The sequence below is a fragment of the Acipenser ruthenus genome, unplaced genomic scaffold (assembly GCF_902713425.1).
Source record: "Acipenser ruthenus unplaced genomic scaffold, fAciRut3.2 maternal haplotype, whole genome shotgun sequence".
Taxonomy (NCBI): Eukaryota; Metazoa; Chordata; class Actinopteri; order Acipenseriformes; family Acipenseridae; genus Acipenser; species Acipenser ruthenus.
The window spans coordinates 254,631-267,500 of NW_026708927.1; positions in this window are offsets into that span (position 1 = coordinate 254,631).

Sequence of the window (12,870 nt, forward strand, 5' to 3'; positions counted from 1 at the left end):
GACTAGTGCCCTATACGCCCGGATACTCCGTTTTTGAGGACGGCCTGTTCTAGACAGATTCACAGTTGTGCCATATTCTCTCCATTTCTTAATAATGGACTTTACTGTGCTCTGAGATGATATTCAATGCCTTGGAAATGTTCTTATATCCTACCCCTGATTGGTGCTTTTGAAGAACCTTATTCCGGATTTGCTTTGAATGTTCCTTCATCTTCATGATGTAGTTTTTGTTAGGAAATGTACTAACCAACTGTGGGACCTCCCAGAGACAGGTGTATTTAACCTGAAATCATGTGAAACACCTTAATTGCACACAGGTGGACTCCATTCAACTAATTATGTGACTTCTAAAGACAACTGGTTGCACCAGAGCTTATTTAGGTGTGTCATAGCAAAGGGGGTGAATACTTATGCAATCAATTATTTTCTGTTTTATATTTGTAATTAATTTAGAACAATTTGTAGATTTTATTTTTCACTTTGACATTATGGACTTTTCTTGTGTTGATCAGTGGCAAACATAGCGCTTAGTGTTGAGGCCAAAAAGCTCTATTTTGGTCTCATCAGACCATAGAATCTTCTTCCACTTGGTCTCAGAGTCTCCCACATGCCTTCTGGGAAACTCTAGCCGAGATTTGATGCAAGTTTTTTTCAACAATGGCTTTCTTTTTGCCACTCTCCCATAAAGGCCAGTTTTGTGAAGCTCCCGGGCTATTGTTGCCATATGCACAGTGTCTCCCAGCTCAGCCGTGGAACACTGTAACTCCTTTAGAGTTGCCATAGGCCTCTTGGTGGCCTCCCTGACTAGTGCCCTATACGCCCGGATACTCAGTTTTTGAGGTCGGCCTGTTCTAGACAGATTCACAGTTGTGCCATATTCTCTCCATTTCTTAATAATGGACTTTACTGTGCTCTGAGATGATATTCAATGCCTTGGAAATGTTCTTATATCCTACCCCTGATTGGTGCTTTTGAAGAACCTTATTCCGGATTTGCTTTGAATGTTCCTTCATCTTCATGATGTAGTTTTTGTTAGGAAATGTACTAACCAACTGTGGGACCTCCCAGAGACAGGTCTATTTAACCTGAAATCATGTGAAACACCTTAATTGCACACAGGTGGACTCCATTCAACTAATTATGTGACTTCTAAAGACAACTGGTTGCACCAGAGCTTATTTAGGTGTGTCATAGCAAAGGGGGTGAATACTTATGCAATCAATTATTTTCTGTTTTATATTTGTAATTAATTTAGAACAATTTGTAGATTTTATTTTTCACTTTGACATTATGGACTTTTCTTGTGTTGATCAGTGGGAAACATAGCGCTTAGCGTTGAGGGCAAAAAGCTCTATTTTGGTCTCATCAGACCATAGAATCTTCTTCCACTTGGTCTCAGTGTCTCCCACATGCCTTCTGGGAAACTCTAGCCGAGATTTGATGCGAGTTTTTTTCAACAATGGCTTTCTTTTTGCCACTTTCCCAGAAAGGCCAGTTTTGTGAAGCACCCGGGCTATTGTTGCCATATGCACAGTGTCTCCCAGCTCAGACGTGGAACACTGTAACTCCTTTAGAGTTGCCATAGGCCTCTTGGTGGCCTCCCTGACTAGTGCACTTCTCGCCCGGATACTCCGTTTTTGAGGACGGCCTGTTCTAGACAGATTCACAGTTGTGCCATTTTCTCTCCATTTCTTAATAATGGACTTTACTGTGGTCTGAGAGGATATTCAATGCCTTGGAAATGTTCTTATATCCTACCCCTGATTGGTGCTTTTGAAGAACCTTATTCCGGATTTGCTTTGAATGTTCCTTCATCTTCATCATGTAGTTTTTGTTAGGAAATGTACTAACCAACTGTGGGACCTCCCAGAGACAGGTGTATTTAACCTGAAATCATGTTAAACACCTTAATTGCACACAGGTGGACTCCATTCAACTAATTATGTGACTTCTAAAGACAATTGGTTGCACCAGAGCTTACTTAGGTGTGTCATAGCAAAGGGGGTGAATACTTATGCAATCAATTATTTTCTGTTTTATATTTGTAATTAATTTAGAACAATTTGTAGATTTTATTTTTCACTTTGACATTATGGACTTTTCTTGTGTTGATCAGTGGCAAACATAGCGCTTAGCGTTGAGGCCAAAAAGCTCTATTTTGGTCTCATCAGACCATAGAATCTTCTTCCACTTGGTCTCAGAGTCTCCCACATGCCTTCTGGGAAACTCTAGCCGAGATTTGATGCGAGTTTTTTTCAACAATGGCTTTCTTTTTGCCACTCTCCCATAAAGGCCAGTTTTGTGAAGCACCCGGGCTATTGTTGCCATATGCACAGTGTCTCCCAGCTCAGCCGTGGAACACTGTAACTCCTTTAGAGTTGCCATAGGCCTCTTGGTGGCCTCCCTGACTAGTGCCCTATACGCCCGGATACTCCGTTTTTGAGGACGGCCTGTTCTAGACAGATTCACAGTTGTGCCATATTCTCTCCATTTCTTAATAATGGACTTTACTGTGCTCTGAGAGGATATTCAATGCCTTGGAAATGTTCTTATATCCTACCCCTGATTGGTGCTTTTGAAGAACCTTATTCCGGATTTGCTTTGAATGTTCCTTCATCTTCATGATGTAGTTTTTGTTAGGAAATGTACTAACCAACTGTGGGACCTCCCAGAGACAGGTGTATTTAACCTGAAATCATGTGAAACACCTTAATTGCACACAGGTGGACTCCATTCAACTAATTATGTGACTTCTAAAGACAACTGGTTGCACCAGAGCTTATTTAGGTGTGTCATAGCAAAGGGGGTGAATACTTATGCAATCAATTATTTTCTGTTTTATATTTGTAATTAATTTAGAACAATTTGTAGATTTTATTTTTCACTTTGACATTATGGACTTTTCTTGTGCTGATCAGTGGCAAACATAGCGCTTAGCGTTGAGGCCAAAAAGCTCTATTTTGGTCTCATCAGACCATAGAATCTTCTTCCACTTGGTCTCAGAGTCTCCCACATGCCTTCTGGGAAACTCTAGGCGAGATTTGATGCGAGTTTTTTTCAACAATGGCTTTCTTTTTGCCACTCTCCCATAAAGGCCAGTTTTGTGAAGCACCCGGGCTATTGTTGCCATATGCACAGTGTCTCCCAGCTCAGCCGTGGAACACTGTAACTCCTTTAGAGTTGCCATAGGCCTCTTGGTGGCCTCCCTGACTATTGCCCTATACGCCCGGATACTCCGTTTTTGAGGACGGCCTGTTCTAGACAGATTCACAGTTGTGCCATATTCTCTCCATTTCTTAATAATGGACTTTACTGTGCTCTGAGATGATATTCAATGCCTTGGAAATGTTCTTATATCCTACCCCTGATTGGTGCTTTTGAAGAACCTTATTCCGGATTTGCTTTGAATGTTCCTTCATCTTCATGATGTAGTTTTTGTTAGGAAATGTACTAACCAACTGTGGGACCTCCCAGAGACAGGTGTATTTAACCTGAAATCATGTGAAACACCTTAATTGCACACAGGTGGACTCCATTCAACTAATTATGTGACTTCTAAAGACAACTGGTTGCACCAGAGCTTATTTAGGTGTGTCATAGCAAAGGGGGTGAATACTTATGCAATCAATTATTTTCTGTTTTATATTTGTAATTAATTTAGAACAATTTGTAGATTTTATTTTTCACTTTGACATTATGGACTTTTCTTGTGTTGATCAGTGGCAAACATAGCGCTTAGTGTTGAGGCCAAAAAGCTCTATTTTGGTCTCATCAGACCATAGAATCTTCTTCCACTTGGTCTCAGAGTCTCCCACATGCCTTCTGGGAAACTCTAGCCGAGATTTGATGCAAGTTTTTTTCAACAATAGCTTTCTTTTTGCCACTCTCCCATAAAGGCCAGTTTTGTGAAGCTCCCGGGCTATTGTTGCCATATGCACAGTGTCTCCCAGCTCAGCCGTGGAACACTGTAACTCCTTTAGAGTTGCCATAGGCCTCTTGGTGGCCTCCCTGACTAGTGCCCTATACGCCCGGATACTCAGTTTTTGAGGTCGGCCTGTTCTAGACAGATTCACAGTTGTGCCATATTCTCTCCGTTGCTTAATAATGGACTTTACTGTGCTGTGAGAGGATATTCAATACCTTGGAAATGTTCTTATATCCTACCCCTGATTGGTGCTTTTGAAGAACCTTATTCCGGATTTGCTTTGAATGTTCCTTCATCTTCATGATGTAGTTTTTGTTAGGAAATGTACTAACCAACTGTGGGACCTCCCAGAGACAGGTGTATTTAACCTGAAATCATGTGAAACACCTTAATTGCACACAGGTGGACTCCATTCAACTAATTATGTGACTTCTAAAGACAATTGGCTGCACCAGAGCTTATTTAGGTGTGTCATAGCAAAGGGGGTGAATACTTATGCAATCAATTATTTTCTGTTTTATATTTGTAATTAATTTAGAACAATTTGTAGATTTTATTTTTCACTTTGACATTATGGACTTTTCTTGTGTTGATCAGTGGCAAACATAGCGCTTAGCGTTGAGGCCAAAAAGCTCTATTTTGGTCTCATCAGACCATAGAATCTTCTTCCACTTGGTCTCAGAGTCTCCCACATGCCTTCTGGGAAACTCTAGCCGAGATTTGATGCAAGTTTTTTTCAACAATGGCTTTCTTTTTGCCACTCTCCCATAAAGGCCAGTTTTATGAAGCACCCGGGCTATTATTGCCATATGCACAGTGTCTCCCAGCTCAGCCGTGGAACACTGTAACTCCTTTAGAGTTGCCATAGGCCTCTTGGTGGCCTCCCTGACTAGTGCCCTATACGCCCGGATACTCCGTTTATGAGGACGGCCTGTTCTAGACAGATTCACAGTTGTGCCATATTCTCTCCGTTGCTTAATAATGGACTTTACTGTGCTGTGAGAGGATATTCAATGCCTTGGAAATGTTCTTATATCCTACCCCTGATTGGTGCTTTTGAAGAACCTTATTCCGGATTTGCTTTGAATGTTCCTTCATCTTCATGATGTAGTTTTTGTTAGGAAATGTACTAACCAACTGTGGGACCTCCCAGAGACAGGTGTATTTAACCTGAAATCATGTGAAACACCTTAATTGCACACAGGTGGACTCCATTCAACTAATTATGTGACTTCTAAAGACAACTGGTTGCACCAGAGCTTATTTAGGTGTGTCATAGCAAAGGGGGTGAATACTTATGCAATCAATTATTTTCTGTTTTATATTTGTAATTAATTTAGAACAATTTGTAGATTTTATTTTTCACTTTGACATTATGGACTTTTCTTGTGTTGATCAGTGGCAAACATAGCGCTTAGTGTTGAGGCCAAAAAGCTCTATTTTGGTCTCATCAGACCATAGAATCTTCTTCCACTTGGTCTCAGAGTCTCCCACATGCCTTCTGGGAAACTCTAGCCGAGATTTGATGCAAGTTTTTTTCAACAATGGCTTTCTTTTTGCCACTCTCCCATAAAGGCCAGTTTTGTGAAGCTCCCGGGCTATTGTTGCCATATGCACAGTGTCTCCCAGCTCAGCCGTGGAACACTGTAACTCCTTTAGAGTTGCCATAGGCCTCTTGGTGGCCTCCCTGACTAGTGCCCTATACGCCCGGATACTCCGTTTTTGAGGACGGCCTGTTCTAGACAGATTCACAGTTGTGCCATATTCTCTCCATTTCTTAATAATGGACTTTACTGTGCTCTGAGATGATATTCAATGCCTTGGAAATGTTCTTATATCCTACCCCTGATTGGTGCTTTTGAAGAACCTTATTCCGGATTTGCTTTGAATGTTCCTTCATCTTCATGATGTAGTTTTTGTTAGGAAATGTACTAAACAACTGTGGGACCTCCCAGAGACAGGTGTATTTAACCTGAAATCATGTGAAACACCTTAATTGCACACAGGTGGACTCCATTCAACTAATTATGTGACTTCTAAAGACAATTGGTTGCACCAGAGCTTATTTAGGTGTGTCATAGCAAAGGGGGTGAATACTTATGCAATCAATTATTTTCTGTTTTAGATTTGTAATTAATTTAGAACAATTTGTAGATTTTATTTTTCACTTTGACATTATGGACTTTTCTTGTGTTGATCAGTGGCAAACATAGCGCTTAGCGTTGAGGACAAAAAGCTCTATTTTGGTCTCATCAGACCATAGAATCTTCTTCCACTTGGTCTCAGAGTCTCCCACCTGCCTTCTGGGAAACTCTAGCCGAGATTTGATGCGAGTTTTTTTCAACAATGGCTTTCTTTTTGCCACTCTCCCATAAAGGCCAGTTTTGTGAAGCACCCGGGCTATTGTTGCCATATGCACAGTGTCTCCCAGCTCAGCCGTGGAACACTGTAACTCCTTTAGAGTTGCCATAGGCCTCTTGGTGGCCTCCCTGACTAGTGCCCTATACGCCCGGATACTCAGTTTTTGAGGACGGCCTGTTCTAGACAGATTCACAGTTGTGCCATATTCTCTCCATTTCTTAATAATGGACTTTACTGTGCTCTGAGAGGATATTCAATGCCTTGGAAATGTTCTTATATCCTACCCCTGATTGGTGCTTTTGAAGAACCTTATTCCGGATTTGCTTTGAATGTTCCTTCATCTTCATGATGTAGTTTTTGTTAGGAAATGTACTAACCAACTGTGGGACCTCCCAGAGACAGGTGTATTTAACCTGAAATCATGTGAAACACCTTAATTGCACACAGGTGGACTCCATTCAACTAATTATGTGACTTCTAAAGACAATTGGTTGCACCAGAGCTTATTTAGGTGTGTCATAGCAAAGGGGGTGAATACTTATGCAATCAATTATTTTCTGTTTTATATTTGTAATTAATTTAGAACAATTTGTAGATTTTATTTTTCACTTTGACATTATGGACTTTTCTTGTGTTGATCAGTGGCAAACATAGCGCTTAGCGTTGAGGCCAAAAAGCTCTATTTTGGTCTCATCAGACCATAGAATCTTCTTCCACTTGGTCTCAGAGTCTCCCACATGCCTTCTGGGAAACTCTAGCCGAGATTTGATGCGAGTTTTTTTCAACAATGGCTTTCTTTTTGCCACTCTCCCATAAAGGCCAGTTTTGTGAAGCACCCGGGCTATTATTGCCATATGCACAGTGTCTCCCAGCTCAGCCGTGGAACAATGTAACTCCTTCAGAGTTGCCATAGGCCTCTTGGTGGCCTCCCTGACTAGTGCCCTATACGCCCGGATACTCCGTTTTTGAGGACGGCCTGTTCTAGACAGATTCACAGTTGTGCCATATTCTCTCCATTTCTTAATAATGGACTTTACTGTGCTCTGAGAGGATATTCAATGCCTTGGAAATGTTCTTATATCCTACCCCTGATTGGTGCTTTTGAAGAACCTTATTCCGGATTTGCTTTGAATGTTCCTTCATCTTCATGATGTAGTTTTTGTTAGGAAATGTACTAACCAACTGTGGGACCTCCCAGAGACAGGTGTATTTAACCTGAAATCATGTGAAACACCTTAATTGCACACAGGTGGACTCCATTCGACTAATTATGTGACTTCTAAAGACAACTGGTTGCACCAGAGCTTATTTAGGTGTGTCATAGCAAAGGGGGTGATTACTTATGCAATCAATTATTTTCTGTTTTATATTTGTAATTAATTTAGAACAATTTGTAGATTTTATTTTTCACTTTGACATTATGGACTTTTCTTGTGTTGATCAGTGGCAAACATAGCGCTTAGCGTTGAGGCCAAAAAGCTCTATTTTGGTCTCATCAGACCATAGAATCTTCTTCCACTTGGTCTCAGAGTCTCCCACATGCCTTCTGGGAAACTCTAGCCGAGATTTGATGCGAGTTTTTTTCTTTTTGCCACTCTCCCATAAAGGCCAGTTTTGTGAAGCACCCGGGCTATTGTTGCCATATGCACAGTGTCTCCCAGCTCAGCCGTGGAACACTGTAACACCTTTAGAGTTGCCATAGGCCTCTTGGTGGCCTCCCTGACTAGTGCCCTATATGCCCGGATACTCCGTTTTTGAGGACGGCCTGTTCTAGACAGATTCACAGTTGTGCCATATTCTCTCCATTTCTTAATAATGGACTTTACTGTGCTCTGAGAGGATATTCAATGCCTTGGAAATGTTCTTATATCCTACCCCTGATTGGTGCTTTTGAAGAACCTTATTCCGGATTTGCTTTGAATGTTCCTTCATCTTCATCATGTAGTTTTTGTTAGGAAATGTACTAACCAACTGTGGGACCTCCCAGAGACAGGTGTATTTAACCTGAAATCATGTGAAACACCTTAATTGCACACAGGTGGACTCCATTCAACTAATTATGTGACTTCTAAAGACAATTGGTTGCACCAGAGCTTATTTAGGTGTGTCTTAGCAAAGGGGGTGAATACTTATGCAATCAATTATTTTCTGTTTTATATTTGTAATTAATTTAGAACAATTTGTAGATTTTATTTTTCACTTTGACATTATGGACTTTTCTTGTGTTGATCAGTGGCAAACATAGCGCTTAGCGTTGAGGCCAAAAAGCTCTATTTTGGTCTCATCAGACCATAGAATCTTCTTCCACTTGGTCTCAGAGTCTCCCACATGCCTTCTGGGAAACTCTAGCCGAGATTTGATGCGAGTTTTTTTCAACAATGGCTTTCTTTTTGCCACTCTCCCATAAAGGCCAGTTTTGTGAAGCACCCGGGCTATTGTTGCCATATGCACAGTGTCTCCCAGCTCAGCCGTGGAACACTGTAACTCCTTTAGAGTTGCCATAGGCCTCTTGGTGGCCTCCCTGACTAGTGCCCTATACGCCCGGATACTCCGTTTTTGAGGACGGCCTGTTCTAGACAGATTCACAGTTGTGCCATATTCTCTCCATTTCTTAATAATGGACTTTACTGTGCTCTGAGAGGATATTCAATGCCTTGGAAATGTTCTTATATCCTACCCCTGATTGGTGCTTTTGAAGAACCTTATTCCGGATTTGCTTTGAATGTTCCTTCATCTTCATGATGTAGTTTTTGTTAGGAAATGTACTAACCAACTGTGGGACCTCCCAGAGACAGGTGTATTTAACCTGAAATCATGTGAAACACCTTAATTGCACACAGGTGGACTCCATTCGACTAATTATGTGACTTCTAAAGACAACTGGTTGCACCAGAGCTTATTTAGGTGTGTCATAGCAAAGGGGGTGATTACTTATGCAATCAATTATTTTCTGTTTTATATTTGTAATTAATTTAGAACAATTTGTAGATTTTATTTTTCACTTTGACATTATGGACTTTTCTTGTGTTGATCAGTGGCAAACATAGCGCTTAGCGTTGAGGCCAAAAAGCTCTATTTTGGTCTCATCAGACCATAGAATCTTCTTCCACTTGGTCTCAGAGTCTCCCACATGCCTTCTGGGAAACTCTAGCCGAGATTTGATGCGACTTTTTTTCTTTTTGCCACTCTCCCATAAAGGCCAGTTTTGTGAAGCACCCGGGCTATTGTTGCCATATGCACAGTGTCTCCCAGCTCAGCCGTGGAACACTGTAACACCTTTAGAGTTGCCATAGGCCTCTTGGTGGCCTCCCTGACTAGTGCCCTATATGCCCGGATACTCCGTTTTTGAGGACGGCCTGTTCTAGACAGATTCACAGTTGTGCCATATTCTCTCCATTTCTTAATAATGGACTTTACTGTGCTCTGAGAGGATATTCAATGCCTTGGAAATGTTCTTATATCCTACCCCTGATTGGTGCTTTTGAAGAACCTTATTCCGGATTTGCTTTGAATGTTCCTTCATCTTCATCATGTAGTTTTTGTTAGGAAATGTACTAACCAACTGTGGGACCTCCCAGAGACAGGTGTATTTAACCTGAAATCATGTGAAACACCTTAATTGCACACAGGTGGACTCCATTCAACTAATTATGTGACTTCTAAAGACAATTGGTTGCACCAGAGCTTATTTAGGTGTGTCTTAGCAAAGGGGGTGAATACTTATGCAATCAATTATTTTCTGTTTTATATTTGTAATTAATTTAGAACAATTTGTAGATTTTATTTTTCACTTTGACATTATGGACTTTTCTTGTGTTGATCAGTGGCAAACATAGCGCTTAGCGTTGAGGCCAAAAAGCTCTATTTTGGTCTCATCAGACCATAGAATCTTCTTCCACTTGGTCTCAGAGTCTCCCACATGCCTTCTGGGAAACTCTAGCCGAGATTTGATGCGAGTTTTTTTCAACAATGGCTTTCTTTTTGCCACTCTCCCATAAAGGCCAGTTTTGTGAAGCACCCGGGCTATTGTTGCCATATGCACAGTGTCTCCCAGCTCAGCCGTGGAACACTGTAACTCCTTTAGAGTTGCCATAGGCCTCTTGGTGGCCTCCCTGACTAGTGCCCTATACGCCCGGATACTCCGTTTTTGAGGACGGCCTGTTCTAGACAGATTCACAGTTGTGCCATATTCTCTCCATTTCTTAATAATGGACTTTACTGTGCTCTGAGAGGATATTCAATGCCTTGGAAATGTTCTTATATCCTACCCCTGATTGGTGATTTTGAAGAACCTTATTCCGGATTTGCTTTGAATGTTCCTTCATCTTCATGATGTAGTTTTTGTTAGGAAATGTACTAACCAACTGTGGGACCTCCCAGAGACAGGTGTATTTAACCTGAAATCATGTGAAACACCTTAATTGCACACAGGTGGACTCCATTCAACTAATTATGTGACTTCTAAAGACAATTGGTTGCACCAGAGCTTATTTAGGTGTGTCATAGCAAAGGGGGTGAATACTTATGCAATCAATTATTTTCTGTTTTATATTTGTAATTAATTTAGAACAAGTTGTAGATTTTATTTTTCACTTTGACATTATGGACTTTTCTTGTGTTGATCAGTGGCAAAAACTCCCAATTAAATCCATTTTGATTCCATGTTGTAACACAATGAAATGTGGAAAAGTCCAAGGGGGGTGAATACTTTTGAGAGCCACTGTATTTCTTAGCAGACACCCTTATCCAGGACGACTTACAATTGTTACAAGATATCACATTATTTTTACATACAATTATATTATTTTTCTACATACAATTACCCATTTATACAGTTGGATTTTTACTGGAGCAATCTAGGTAAAGTACCTTGCTCAAGGGTACAGCAGCAATGTCCCCCACCTGGGATTGAACCCACGACCTTCTAGTCAAGAGTCCCGAGACCTAACCACTACTCCACACTGCCGCCCTGACCATAGTCAAAATTGAGCTACATGACCAGAGTCACCATTGAGCTACATGACCAGAGTCACCATTGAGCTACATGACCAGAGTCACCATTGAGCTAAATGATCATAGTTAGAATAGAATTGACTAGAGTCAGAATAGTGCTACATTGGAGGCTGTGTGGTCCAGTGGTTAAAGAAAAGGGCTTGTAACCAGGAGGTCCCCGGTTCAAATCCCACCTTAGCCACTGACTCACTGTGTGACCCTGAGCAAGTCACTTAACCTCCTTGTGCTCCGTCTTTCGGGTGAGATGTAATTGTAAGTGACTCTGCAGCTGATGCAAAGTTCACACACCCTAGTCTCTGTAAGTCGCCTTGGATAAAGGTGTCTGCTAAATAAACACATAATAATAATACATTACCATAGCCACAAAAAACCTTAGTGGACAAAGTGGGTCTGGGTGGCCGAGCGGCAGTTCCAGGAGGTCAGCATGAAGTAGTGACTTGCTCTCATAATGCTATTAGATAACAGATACACTGGGGGGGTAAGTGCATATTACTAAGGGCATGGTCTTTTCATCAAAAAAATATTTAAGTAAAAATAATAAGTCAAGCCATGTGGGAGGCTCTGCACCCCGGGCAGAGTTCCCATTCACCCCTGGCAGCTTCCACTTCCCTGGAAGTCTGTCTGTTGCCCTCCCGTGCCTGGCGCCAGATCAGGTCGGGCTGGAGGCTCTGTTTTCGGCTTGGGGAGGCGGTGGGTCCCCTTACAGTCCTGGACTTCCATGCTGATGGAAGTATGCTGCCCTCCCGCGCCTGGCGCCAGATCAGGCCGGGCTGGAGGCTCTGTTTTGGGCTTGAGTAGGCAGTGTGGGTCCCTTACATTTTTTTATTTTTAATGCACTTTAAGTCTCTTGCCTTCACGGGGTTTGGAGGCTCTGTTTTGGGCAACAGTGTGCCATTTGTGTCGCTGACTTTCAGTGCACTTGAAGCCTGTTGCCCTCGCGGGGTTTGGAGGCTCTGTTTTCAGCAGCAGTGTGCCGTTTGTGTCCTTGGTGACCTCCATGTTTTTGCTGCTAGAGACTAAGTCCCGCTGTGGACATGGTCGTGTCTACCTTCAATGCGAGCCTTTTGGTGGACATGGTCATTGGCCGAGCACTTTAAAAAAAAAAATCCTATCTTTAACATTAGATGACCATAGTCCGGACTTTTTTGGCTCCGCCAGAAACTAAGAGTTGAAAAAGACATAGTCATGTCGCCTATCTTTAACATGACATGACCATGACCATAGCAGGGCAGTTTATGGAAGTCTGTAAACGGCCGAGATTGAAATGTCCTGCGGGGTGGCAGCGACTCCTTGGCAGTGTGACTTCGGCCCCGTTGCCCATAAAGACTCCATGTCTGAGATACAACGGGGGGACCCGCGGAGATTTCCGTCGACAGGGTTTTTAGAACAAAAAATATTTCTAAGTCAGGACGGAGGTGTCAGAAAAATGCTTGTGAGTGATCAGTTGAAGCCAGGCTTGGAGGCTTTGTGCTGGGCAGGGGAAGATGGCCGGGATGACTCCTCCTGTCGGGTCCATGCTGTGGGAGGCTCCGCACTTGAACCAGAGCTCACACTTTCCAAGAAAAAGTCCT